The following is a 14,065-nucleotide window of genomic DNA, read 5'->3' as shown; positions in this document are numbered from 1 at the left end:
GGGATGTCAGGGGAGTAAATTTAAAACTTACCACACAGCTCTTCCTAGAGCCTCCCTGTGATGCTTGTCCCTATTGGTGTGTTCACCTATAATTAGAGGGGACTCTAGGAAGCCCTATCAGTGACCCCAGCCTGTAAGCAACCTACAGATTCTGTATCATTTCTGTTGTTGCCCTGACCTTGACCTTTGATGCGAGGATTTTAGGTACATTCAGTAGTTGTATGGAAAAAATTTGGGGCCTGGAATCACAAAGTGAGGTTCCAGTGAAGGATAATCACCAGTGACACCATTGTCACAGCACGTGGGAAGCAAAGAGTCAAGAGGTGGGATCCAAGTTCAAATCCTACCTGTTGTTTCCTAGTTGGATTGTGTTGAAAGTAGACATGCTGGGGTACGATGCTAGTGAGTGGTGTTTGAAGGGACCCTTCTCCAGGAGTTTTCAAGGAAGACACAGGTGCAAACAATGGAAAAAGTGCTAGCTACCCAAATGAAGACTATATTCAGTAATACCTGGGGGTATTAGACTGTACTGCCTGCAATTCTCACATCAGCTTACAGGCATGAGAGAGAAGGATGAAGAGAGGTGAAAAAAGGAAAACACTGCTGATGGCCAGGACCTAGCCTGAGCTTGAAGTTTATTGGGGGCCAGCCTGATGTTCAGAGCTGGGCCATCATGTTTTCCTGTGTAGTATAAATAAACAACTGCAGAACACCAGCCTCAGACCAGGCCTTGCTGTGACCATGATGAGGTGAGATGAAAAGAATGTCCACTCCATAATTTATGAAAGCATAGGCAAAAACAAGGTCACAGTGTAGGCCACACAGTACCAGACACCTTCCTCCCACCAGTCCACATAGCCTGTGGGAGCAATGGCTTACCAGCTCCCACTTTACCTTCCCTCTCTTCCGACCTGATGGGATTTAGTAAATTGCCTAATGGAAATGCTCCCCACTTCCTGACAGAACCAAAGCCACACAACCAAAACCCCAGTCCTCCAGGCTGTTTCTTACATCCCTTACCAAGGTGACACAGCTCTGTGTGCTGTGTGAACTCTGGATACAGTGAATACTAAAACATTTGTTCACCATATTTTGTTGCTGTCTGGTGGGCACCCACAGGGAAGAGTGCAGGACTACGACAAGCCACTTTCTGTGATCTGCTTTCGTGGGTGGAAGATAAAGAGTGTTGTATGAATCAATGAGGTGGTCATAAGGGTCATGCTCCATGGACTCCTGCTTGAGTGTTGGTAAGTGTTGGTCTGGACACTTAAGAGAGCCTTCTGACTCTGGGTAACACTTCATTTGGTTTTCCCAATCTATCAAATGAGGTTTAGAGAGCAGACTTTGAATGTATAGGAACTGCTGGAAAGCACAGTAGGCATGTGGTGGAGATTAGGGACACCTCCACACCTACCTTTAGATTCTGTAAATCCTCATTTGAAAGGAGATATGAAAGTGTCAAGATGGGGCCTGAGCTTCTTCCATAGAGAAGGGTCAGTCTATTTAAGGAATTCCAGTTTGCCCCAGTGGCAGAGGTCCAAGTTTTGTTTGAATCTTTTCTATGCCAGAAAATTTTCCAGCATATTGGGGTGGGGGTGAGGGAACAGGCAGGGGGTGGAGAAGGCAGGTCGCTGTAGAGGTGTTGCAGGACAACAGTGCAGGATCTGGCGCCCTCTAGTGGGAATGCCTAAAATACCCCCTAAGGGCTGCTGTGTCTTGCTTCTGTGTACATTATTTGTTCGTGGGTTTTTGTAAAAACAAAACACAAAACCAAAACCAGAAAATAATTATTTTTTAGTCTAATCCAAGGCTGAAATCATACATACCCTTTCTGAAAATGCCTCAATGGTTCATCAAAGGCAGCAAGGGAATGAGCTCTCTGTAGACAATGTCCCGTTCATCTCTGTAGCCTGGTGCCTAGGGTGAGAGTTGTTGAGTAAAGCACATATGCATGGGGTGGTGCGACCAAGCAGGAACCGACAATAGGAGAGTAGAGGTTAGTTCATTTTAGTCCCTATTTAGTTTATTAATGTCCCAAAGCAGGAAGAGGAAAAAAAGAAAATGACATCTGTCTCACTCACTCTTCTCTCGTTGCTGGGACAAATACCTGACACTCAAAATGAGGGAAGGAAAGTTTTATTTAGCTCACAGTTACTGGAGGGCTCAAGATTCTGCAGGAGACGCTAGGGTACCGGTGTGTCCAGGATGACCCTCTCCACATCTCTGAGAAAGCAAGGGCTAGCCAGTTTAACGGTACAGCCTCTCTGGCCCCGCCCTGCTCCTCTGGCCCCGCCCCTGGCCCCGCCCCACCCCTCTGGCCCCGCCCCTCTGGCCCCTCGTTGCTCCTTCAGCCACCTATCCCATAACTTGTAAGTGTGAGGCTTTGGGGGGGACAACTAGACACAAACCATATAAGCATCTTTGAGAAATGGATGGAGACATATATCTCAAATTTCTGAGAGCCACTTTATTTTAGGAGGTATAGGAAGAGCCCATAGCCAGAGAGCTAAGGTGACAAAGCATTATTTTGGTTCGAATAGTCCCACCATGAGCACACATCTTGTTTTAGTTTCTGCTGTTGAAATTTTGGTTATAATTCTTTATAAGCTATTGATTTTTATCAAAAAAATGAGAAGATCTTTGTCAAAATTATACAGAACATAGACTTGCTTACAGTTTTAGAGTTTCTAGAAAAATCAGTTTTGTATTTTGCAGTATTATTTTTGCTAGAGACATTTTTTGTTGTTGTTGACCCCAGCGTATAGGCTACATAATAGAATTTTGATTAAATTAGGCTCTGATTTTTTTCTTTCCATTTGCACACGGAGAGAAGTGAAGTATTAGGCAAAAAGTCTTCATTGACATTCTGAGAACAAGAGCTGCAAAATAAGTGGATGATGAAAGTGTGAGAAGAATATTCAATAGAGAAAATTTGCCAAGTGGAGCTGGAGAGACAGGGAGAATAGTGCTTTATTCTTAGGCATGACGAATTAGCGACTTCTGTCATACTGAGATATGGATGATGTTATTTGATGGAAATTATTTTAAAAATAGAGTTTGGGGGAGGGAGGTAGGTTTTAGCTTTAAAAACTTTTATGGGGGGATTTTTTGAAAAGCAAAATGTAAGAGCAGGATACTGAGCCAGAAACTCAGGACTCAAGCTTTCGTGGTGAATAATTGCTAGTCTTTTTTTTTTTTTGCTAGTCTTATCTTAGATTGGTGATATTTCAGACAGGATTGAAAAGTTACCCAAATAAAGATCTCTGAGCCCATAAAGAATACTGTAGGAGGGGCTGGTGAGATGGCTTAGTGGTCTAAAGCACCTACTTAGAACAAGCTAAGCTAAGCAAAGCACAGGGACCACGGTTCAATCCCCCAGCACCACATGCCAGCCAGCCCCGCCCCCTGGTGGGCTGAGCTGGCTACACACACACACACACACACACACACACACACACACACACTAAATAAATAAATAAATAAATAAAATTTAAAAAAAAGAATAATGTAGGATATTTTAATACGACCCAGCTGACAAACACCTCTAGGGAATTATCCATTTATTTTGCCATTCCTCTTTCTTGAAATAATATGAATCACTGTAAGTGTAGAAACATTTCTGTGATATAGGAGTTTTCTTTTTGGATTAACTTAAACTTGTATAATGACCAAGTAAAATGAAATACAGTGACACTGAAGTTTCATTATATAGAAGTGACCACATTGATTTGGAAAATTTTAATAAAAGTAATGGCTGCTGCGTGTGGTGCTACACGCCTGTTATCCCAGCAGTCAGAAGGCTGAGGCAGGAGATAGTTGCAAGTTTGAGACCAGCCTGGGCTACAAAGTGAGCTCAAAGCCAGCTTAAATTGGCCTTAACAAAAAAAAAAAAAAAAAAAAAGTAATGGCTGATCATAACTATATAAACTATAGAATATATATATATTTTTTAAAAGTACAAATGTAGAGTTTATGTCAGTCTTTCTCTTCTGGGTTGTCGCCTTTGTGGAATTTTTCCAAAGGGATGCAGCCAGGCTCAACTTGTCTATTTGTCTCAACTTTTTCCTTCATGTATATCTTAGCTGGTCTCATTGATCCATGAATTACATTAAAGAATGCCACAGTGGAAGGGGGTTGTGGATTATGGTCCTAACTTGCCAAAGTCAAGATAAAAATGTAGAAGCTCTCTTGAACAGCTTTCCAAGTTGGTATTACCTGGAGGGAAAGATGGTGGCTGCCACAGGGCACTGAAGTAGGTCAGGGTACTGCAGCACAGAGAGGTCGCCAGCTTCAGTTAGCCCTCTGAATCACCCTCTCTCCTGGGAGCTTGCAGATAGCACCCCAGAGACGATTGTCGGTGCAGGGTCTTGGGCAGGAAAGAGACAGAAGTGACTGTAGTCATCAGGAAGGAGACGGAGTTAGGGCCTCCTAGAGAATTTCTCCCTGTATCCCATGGTCTGGAGGACTCTAGGCAGCTTATGTTGGACATACAGAGTGTGCAATTGCAGATATTTTATATGGCATTAGTATACTCTTTAATAAGCTATGAAAGTTTCATACACCTAAGCAATGAGAACAGTAAGGCTGTTCAATGAACATGAAACTTGGAAACCAAGGATTTGAAATCATTGAAAAATAGTAACAGCCTGAATTTTGTTTTGCTTATGTATGATTAAGAAATTTACACAGATATGTTTTCAAATAGTGTTTTCTTCCCTTGTTTTTTTTTAAACAGCTGCTTTGCAATATGCAGAATTCTTTTAAAAAATGAGAAATTTTTCTTATAAGTTCGCCCCCCACATGACCTCTACCGAGTTAGTTTGATTTATAACATACTTGAGTGTTTGTTGATTATGAAGTCAAGTTCTATTTTAAAAATGAAGTTCTAATGAAAAGATGGCATAGAACCCTGGAATCATGGTTCTGTGGAACACAGTTTGAAAACAAGCAGTCTGGGGTTAAACCGGCGAGGCTTTTCTTATTTCCTTAATCCAAACTTAGCCTTGGGTGCTGCCCTTGCTTGGCTTATTTTCCCCTTGAGGGTGGTGTTGAACCTTATTCTCACCGAGCTAGCTCTGCAGACAGGACTGGTGAGTGTGGGGGACCCTGTTCTCCTGGGACCCTGCATCCTCACTGCCTTGAGACTCCTTTCCCTTGCACACAGATGGTGAGGTCTAAACCAGAAATAAGTAAAATCACCATGCAAGAGGAGTTTACCTCCTGATGTCTCTGCCCCGCAATTGAAGTGTCTGGCGTTGTTCTCCTTTAAGGCCCCGGCACAGGCAGCAGCTCTCATTTGCATGCGCTGTGCCCGCTGCCCCCACCAAGGCCCAGGGGCTTGTGCCTCACTTCCCTCCACGCCTCCCCAGTCACTGTCTATGGCTCCAATGTAGCTGCTGCTGTGCGCTGGCTGTGCTAGTAAACTCATCCAGCTGACACACTGGCTGAGGCTCCTCTGCACGTATTCAATATTCTTAACACCCGTGTGTCAGGCAGTTATTATGTGCTGGTGGAAGCTGAGCACCTTCCCTCAGTCATCTCCTTGGGTTCCAGCAACAATCCTATGAGATAGGTTCTCTCATGGTCTTATCCATCTGGAAATGAGTAAAGTGAGGCTAGTCCCCTCTCAGGCCTGTGGAGAGCTTCTTTCTGATGGCCACCTCGCCTCCGTAAAACAAGGCTGAGGGAAAAAAGATGAGGTGTGCAAGGTGTTTTCAAATCAAGCTTTCCTTTACTGGAAAAAATAGATCTCCCCCCACCCACCCCAATAACATAGAAGAGCACAGGCTTAGAACTAAAAACAACAAATTAGAACATGGGCTGTGGATGGACCTAGTAAGTCTAATGGGTTTCTGCCAGTGTGGAACTCTGCCAGGGTCATTAGGCAGGTGATCCAACATGGCGTTGGGTCCTAAAACAATGTGTCACTACCAGACCAACTTCTGTGTTCTTCTAGTTCCAAAATAAATTTTTTTTGTCTCCTTTTGATGCATGCATACCACTTCACCTGCCCCTGTAAACTCCACCTCTAATCTAACTCTGTAAAAACTCTGTCCCTCGGCTTCCTCCTCTGAGGGTTCTTGTACTCTCCTCCAGTACTCCCAGGACTTCAATAAAGGTTTCTTTTAGCTCTCTCCTGTCTCTCACTGATGCCAAAGGAAAAGCCTTACAAAGTCTCAGCTTCCTCATCTGTGGAGTAGGGTTGCTAACAATACCAGTGTCTGCATTGTAAGGATAAACTGAGACAAGCGTGACAGCACACAGCACATTATCTATGACTTGTATGAACATAGAGACATCCAGTAGCCCCACTTCTGGCATGTAAGTGGTCAAAAGAGTAACTTTTTCTTTTTTTCATACAGGATCTTGCTATGTAGTTCAGATTGGTAGTGATGCTCCTGTCTCAGCCTCCCCAGTGCTGGGATTATAGGCATGCACCACCATACCCACTTATGGTGGCGGCATGGCATGTGGTACCAGGGATCGAACTCAGGACCTTGCACTTGCCAAGCAGATGCTTAAGCTGCTGAGCTATCTCCCCAGCCCTTTTAAATTTTATTTATTCACTTATTTTTGTTATTTTGTTATTGTTAACTCATAGTTAGGCCTGGAGCTAGCTGAATACAGTTTCCCAGTCAAATAATCCAGTGCAGTACATATCTAAAATAAGAATAATTAAGGTTGCCTGGATTAAGAAAAAATGAGATTATGCTAAAATTATTCAGCTTAATTATTTTATTCCTGGAAGTTAGAACACCTCTTCAGATCATGTGCAACCTTTGCTTTGGGCTGATTTGAAAATTTGTCTTTTTTTCTCTTTCAGGAAGTGCCATCAACAGATTGGGATCTTGGGTGAAGATGGATACCACAGTGGCCAAACAAAGAAAGAGTAGAAAGAGCTAAAGTTGATAGAGGGAGGATATAGGATCTCTAAAGGATATAAGGGAACTATAACTCCCAACCTGCTTGATGTTTGAGTTCATGGTACCCAAAACTGAAGGATGAATTCTAAGGAATAAGGGAAGTTGAGAGTAGGAAAAATTTATTGAGGGAAAGACAGCTTCTGTGTAAGTCAGACAGCAGGGAGCCCAGAAAGTGGGTTGCCCACATGTTCACTTCTCAAAGGAAGTTGGATGGAGCAAAATCACAAAGTGGCTATGAAATCATGAGGTGGGTGTAAGGTGGGACGAAACTATAATCAACTAATAAGATTGTAAGTATAGTAGTTTAGGTAACATTGATCCAATGGGAAAGCAAGTCACAGAATAAATGTGCAAGGAAAGAAAAAGAACCTTTCCTGGAAGGGGTGGGTCAAGGCCTTGGTCCCTCACTCAGGGGGTTGATACCTACTTAGAATATCAGTCATTATTATTTACCCCTGAGGAAGTAGGTGTAGTCGCTTCATCTTTCAGTGAGGCCTGGCCTTGAAGGAACACACTTCCGCCCACAATGTAATGTGCTTTCATCTTCTGCACTGACTCCTTTGAGGGCCTAATCCTGTTTGACTGCCTGTAAGATTTCTGCCTAACCTGGCTGTTTATGTTGATATCACCAGGTTGTACTCTTGCTCTTTGGGCATGGAGAGGGCAATGTTGCCCCAGGAGCTGGTTGCAAGGGGGTGTGTAATTAAGGCTGTGTTTTCTCCATAAATGCTGCGTCTGCACTTTCTGGAGGATGCAGGGTCTGGTGTGACACAGGCCTTCCTGGCATGCACATACAGGGCTCAGCCAGGGGCGTCTGTGCTTCTAGAGGCCCATGCTCAGAACAGGAGCCTTTCTCCATGACCTGACGGTAAGGGCGACCATGGTAAGGGCAGACTTCTCAAATCCTGTCCATCCACAAAGGCTCCCTGGACAATGTAGAGGACTCTTGATTTGTAGTGAATTGGCAACTCTTCCTTGAGCCCCTTGGGGCTCTTCTATTGGGCTCTTTTGTTCAGAAACACTCTTGGTCAAATTGATAGGTTCCAGCCCCAGTACAAACTGATTATGTCATGGCCTTGATTCAACGAGGCTGAATCCCAAAACCAACAGCTTATCTTCCCAATGACCACTTCCTCCTTCTTTCCCACTCCAGTCCTGGATACTTTTCCCAGCACATAGAGGAGTCCCCAATCAGCTCCTTGTGTGTCACTAAACTGGCCCCTCAATCTTCTGGGGAAACCTAACAACATATGTTTATGTTTTCATTGCAAACTCTCCTTTTCCTCCTCTCTCTGTTACAGTTGAATGGGTCAACAATAGTCCAGGTTGTTGTGTACGACCAGGAAAGAATTGCGGGTGTAAGCAATAAGTAGCTCCTCTAGACACCTCCCATTGTATCTCACAGTGATCTGCTGTTGTTGTAGGCAGCTGAGTTAGATAGAAACATTATAGGCAGTTAGACAGGGTCAGGCCTTCAAGGAGACAAGATGGAGGACAGGTTGACTTTGCAACTTGGAAGAGACAGACACTCCCATATGGGCCACACCTGAAGACCAAGACAAAAAGAGGAAGCACAGCTACATACTTCCCTAAGGATGGGCATTAGGGATTGAGATCCTAAATAGTATCAATCAACTTGAAAGAGCCCAAGTGAGTCACTAGCCCAACCCCCAACAGGAAGAGACCCTGTTCCATATTCCTGCTGCTTGCTACATTTGATTCTGATTTCATCAATTCTACCTGACCAATGGTGCTTGTAATCTCATTGGTTGCCCATAATTCCCACCTAAGTGAGTTCTCAGGTTCTCCATTTTAGACCCACCTACATGACTCACTTTCCCATTTGATACTGGATTTAATCAATTTTACCTGAACAATGGTGCTAGTAATCTCATTGGTTGACCATCCCACCTCATGCCCAACTAAGCCAGTTCTCATGTCTTCTCTACCACCACCTTAGATCCGCCTCACCGCATGGTTTTCCTTTATAAAAGTCCCTGGAAGAGACAACTTCCTGGGGGAACTACCTGCTCAGGCTCCCCTCCTGTCTCTCTCTCGGACAGGAGCTTTTTTTTTTTTGGCTGAACTGGGGATTGAACTCAGATCCTTGCGTTTGCCAGTCAAGCACTTATCCTACTGAGCCATCTCCCCGGCCCCATTAGACAGGAGCTTTCGCTCAATAAATATATTCTGCTCATAACCTCCGTTTGTTCCTAAAATTCATTCTTCAGTTTTAGAAAACACAAACTCATTCAGGTCAGGTCAAGAGATCGTTTTTCCCTATGGCATTTGGAGGTCCCCTATATTGTTTGGAGGTCACCCACCTGAGACCAGTTTTTCTCCCTGTATCATTGTGACTTGCTAAGCTTTTGTTATTTTATTTTGTACTTCATTTAGAATATGGTGTAGGTTTTTCCTTCTGCAAAAATGAAAAACAGAAGAGCAACAAGAGACCTTTATTGCTCCACACAGGACTGCTTAAAGGGAAGCAAGAATCCTCTGACCCAAGACAAAGAGAGCCCCAGCTTTTCCCTGGTTTTATTGGGGTGGAGCTTTGAGGGAGGCAGAATGGTGTCCTGGTGTTGTAGGGAGTTGAATTAGATAGAAATATTATAGGCAGTCAGACGGGGCCAGCCTTCAAGAAGACAAGATGGAAGACAACGTGACTTTCCAACTTGGAAGAGACAGACCCTCCCAAATGGGCCAGATCTCAAGACAAAAGAGGAAACATATAGTTATATACTTTCCTAAGGATGGGCATCAGGGATTGATATTCTAAAGAGGTATCAATCACCTTGAAAGAACCCAAATGAGTCACTAACCCAACCCCCAACAGGAAGAGACCCTGTCCTGTATTCATACCCGCTTGCTACGTGCCTCACTTCCCCATTTGGTCCTTACCTGAGCAATGGTGCTTGTAATCTCATTGGTTGACCATAGCTTTGTCCCACCTCATGCCCGCCTAAGCGAGTTCCCATGTTCTCCACCACCTTAGACCCACCTTACCACATGGTTTTACTCTGTAAAAGTCCCTGGAAGAGACAACTTCCAGTAGATAGCCCACTTGGGGACCCTCTTCTGTCCCTCTCTTGGACAGGAGTTTTCTTTCCCTCCATAAGTATATTCTGATCATAACCTCTGTTTATTCCTAAAATTCATTCTTCTGCTTTAAAGAACATGAACTCGTCGAGAGTTTCATTTTTCCCCTATATAATTTGGAGGTCATCCACTTGAGATCATTTTTTCTTCCTGTGTCATTTGGAGGTTCTCTGTGTCATTCTGGATGCATGGAAAGAAGGAGGAAGTATGCCATGTGCCATTGTTCTTGGACATTGCCATGTTGGATCTCCACTGTGGTGACTAGGCAGATTTTTTGCTTGGGCAAAAACCCATCAAACGGAAGCATGGATGACCATTAAAGTGGTGTTTATGGTTGACTGGAGGGAACAGAATGAATTACTCAGCTCCTTTGTTTCTTACTATACTGATATTGAGGAATGAAACTCCCAACCTGATAGGTACCTGGGATGAGTTCATGTTCTCTAAAACTGAAGAATGAATTTTAAGAACAAACAGAGGTTAAGAGCAGCATATTTAGTGGGGGAAAGAAAGCTTCAGTCCAAGAGAGGGACAGAAGGGGGACCGAGTGGGTTAGCCCAGGAAGCTGTCTCTTCCAGGGATTTTTATAGAGTAAAACCATGTGGTGAGGTGGGTCTAAAATGGAGAACCTGAGAACTCACTTAGGTGGGCATTATGGGCAACCAATGAGATTACAAGCACCATTGGTCAGGTAGAATTGATGAAATCAGAATCAAATGTAGCAAGCAGCAGGGATATGGAACAGGGTCTCTTCCTGTTGGGGGTTGGGCTAGTGACTTTCTGGCTCTTTCAAGGTGATTGACACCTATTTAGAATCTCCATCCCTGATGCCCATCCCTAGGGAAGAATGCGGCTGCATTTGTTTTCTCTTTTGTCTTGAGGTCGGGCCCAAAGTGAAAGTGTCTCTTCCAAAGTTGCAAAGTCACCATGTCTTCCATATTGTCTCCTTGTAGGCTAGCCCTGTCTGACTGCGTATAATATTTTTATGTAATTTAGCCACCTGCAACAGTACTATCTCCTCCTCTTCATTTTCTTGAGATGAGGTCTAGCTATGTTGGCCTAAACGGCCCTACACCCCTGGGGCTCAAGTAATCTTGTTTTTTTGTTTGTTTTTTTTTTGTATTTTAGGGAAGGGTTACAGGGTGTTCAGGGTCTCACTACTAGATCTGACTCACAGTGATCTGCCTGTTAACAGTCTCCCAAGAGCTGGGATTACAGGCGCATACCACCAAGACAAGTCTCAATTGCCATCTCAGCATGCCCCTGGGGGCGGGGCCGGCATGGCAGGCCCAGGGATTGAACCCCCTGCCCCTGTGTCTGTTTACAGGCTCTTTAATCTGCTATTTGGCTGGCCCTTCAAGTAATCTTCCTGGCTCATCCTCCAAATAGCTGACATAGCAGGCATGCATTATCACATCCGGCTAAAACACTTTTGTATCATTTAAAAACTAAAAGTAGAAAACGAAAAACAAACAAAAAAACCTAAAAGTAGTCAATGTTTATTATTCATAATTTGGAAAACAATACAGAAAGGATCTTTGCAATACTTTTTTTTTTTTTTTGCCATTTTTATACTATTTGATTTTTATCCTTTTTTAAAAATTATAGAGGGCTGGTGAGATGGCTCAGTGGTCTAAAGCACCTACTTAAAACAAGCTTGGCAAAGCTCAGGGACAGCGGTTCAATCCCCCAGCACCACATGCCAGCCAGCCCCGCCCTCTGGTGGGCTGAGCTGGCTACACACACACACACACACACACACACACACACACACACACACACACAAATAAATAAAAAAAATTATAGCACTGACACACCAATTGTATTTATAGTAAAAATTTCAGAAATATCCAGTTTAAGAGTAAAAACTGAAAGTTCCTCTTTACTTTATCACAATTCTATTTTCTTTCCACCAAGATAACTATAATTAACTGATAGGTTATGTCCGAATACTGACTGCTAAATTGTCATGGCCCTGATCCAACATGGCTGAATCCTCCCCACACAACAGCTTATCTTCCCCATGACCACTTCCTCCTCCTCCCCCACTTCAGCCCTGGGTACAACTTCCTTTGACCTTTCCCACCCACGCAAGGGAGCCTCCAATCAGCTCCTTAAACCTGCCCCTCAAGCTCTGCCCCCAGCAAAAAGTCCATAAAGTCTCAGCCTCCCTGTCTCACATCAGAGGATCTGCTGATCTGTACTTGGTTCTATCTGTCTTTAGAGTTAATAAAGGCGCCCCACCTATTTCTGCTGCTCTGCTGCACTGCCTGCTGCTAAAACCCGACATTAACCTGCTAGTGAAAATAGAGGCCAGGCTTGGTGGCCTGGGAGGCTTGAGTCAGGAAGGTGGTTGAGAGTTTGAGACCAGCCTGAGCTAAAAGTGAGCTCAAGGCTAGCCTGAACTACATAGGGATAGTGAGACCGTCTCAAAAAAAGAAAGAAGAAAGAAAGAAAGAAGAAAGAAAGAAAGAAAGAAAGAAAGAAAGAAAGAAAGAAAGAAAGAAAGAAAGAAAGAAAAAATGAAAAGAATAAATAAAAACAAAACCCAGAAACCCTTCCCCTAGGTTTTGGGTTTTTTTTTTTTTTTTTTTTTTTGGTTTTTTTTGTTCAATCTCACTACTGGGCTTGGACACCTAGTGATCCTTAAGCCTCCCAGCACTGGGATTAGAGGTGTGCTCCACCCACACTGGGACTCCCTGAATTTTTATATGTTAACACATGTATTTATGCACAAGGATATATAAGTAGATACATAATACTTAAGTTTTAGCTTTTAAATTTTAACTTTTTGCAATGTGTTGTTTTCAACTAATATTCTTAAAGATCTCTAGCCTGGGAGCTGGGTTCAGGTCCCACAGCCAAGGGGGTGACATGCCCAGCTGCCTGCCCCACACCACTATGCTGTTCTGCCTGCTCAAACAACACCAGGTCAAGCAGAAGGAACACAAGGAGCTGCAGGAAAAGAGGAAGCAGAAAGCCATCATTGCAGCGACCTGCTTGACAGATGCTTTGGACCATCTCAGTGGGGTGTGGCCCGGTCTACATGAATGAAAGCAAACTGGATCACGAAGTGAGCACCCTGTGGATCCAGGCTGCCCAATCTGCTAAGCAGACAGGCGAATGTGTCGGGATGGTGGAGAACTTCAACCAGCACTCAAGGAAATCGGGGATATGGAAAACTGGTCCTGGAGCATTGAGCTGGGTGTGCCACCACCCTGGAGCATGCCTACAAAGGACAGCTACACTCTGCCCCCTCCCAGTCCTCCTCCTTCCCCTTCACCTCACCATAGAGGCAGGAGGGACACTGACAGGCCATAAATAAAACAGTGTACAAAAGAAAAAAAAGATCTTTCTATACCAGGACTATTCCACTAAAATGAAATCCCTGCATATAATTCCAAAAAAAGGACGTGTCATAAAGAATAGTTTCTTGGTTTTGTTGTCTTGTTTTTTGCTATTATAAGAAACCTTGTAGTTACTGTCATACATGTATCTCCATAAGGCTTAGCTGTGTCTACCTGCCAATGTTGAATTAGCCCAAGGAAAGTTCTCAGAGAAATTGGAAAGACTTATTAAATCTTTTGAACTAAGAGCTAACACTGAATGCTTTTTGTTGACTACCAAAACAATTATTTAGTTTCGTGTTTATTTAATGCACACAGACCCTGGAATCATCATCTAAATCTAATCATCTGAGATAGGCTTTTAAGATTGCTAGAAGACAGCATAAAGGGTTTACTGTCTGTCCATATCTGCAACACAGAACTCACTGTGAGTCTGATCTGTGTAGTGAGGCCCTGTAGACCCTGTACTAAATACATAAAGAAAAAAGTACCTGTATAGCAATTCATTCTTTTGGGTATCCTAGACCTAACAGAGACTTCAAAGTTGATGTCTTTTTCCACTGTTACCCTTTTAGCGGGGTGTGGAATTTCCAGTTGGTCAAGATTGTGAAACTTGTTTTCCTCCTGCCACGTTTTCCTTAGAGTTGTTTTGCAATTGTAAAATCTCATGATACAAAGTACAAATGCCCCAACATT

At 43.5% G+C, this 14,065-nt stretch overlaps 1 pseudogene; it reads left to right on the top strand.

Moving 5' to 3' along the window:
* The first annotated feature begins 12,923 nt into the window (after nucleotides 1-12,923).
* LOC101593016 lies at nucleotides 12,924-13,315 on the top strand (annotated as a pseudogene).
* The last annotated feature ends 750 nt before the right edge of the window (nucleotides 13,316-14,065 follow it).

Source organism: Octodon degus, unplaced genomic scaffold, assembly GCF_000260255.1.
Source record: "Octodon degus isolate 3935 unplaced genomic scaffold, OctDeg1.0 scaffold00019, whole genome shotgun sequence".
In the NCBI taxonomy this organism is placed as follows: domain Eukaryota; kingdom Metazoa; phylum Chordata; class Mammalia; order Rodentia; family Octodontidae; genus Octodon; species Octodon degus.
The sequence above is the reverse complement of the archived record's forward strand: the minus strand, read 5'-3'. Positions and strand labels throughout refer to the sequence as shown.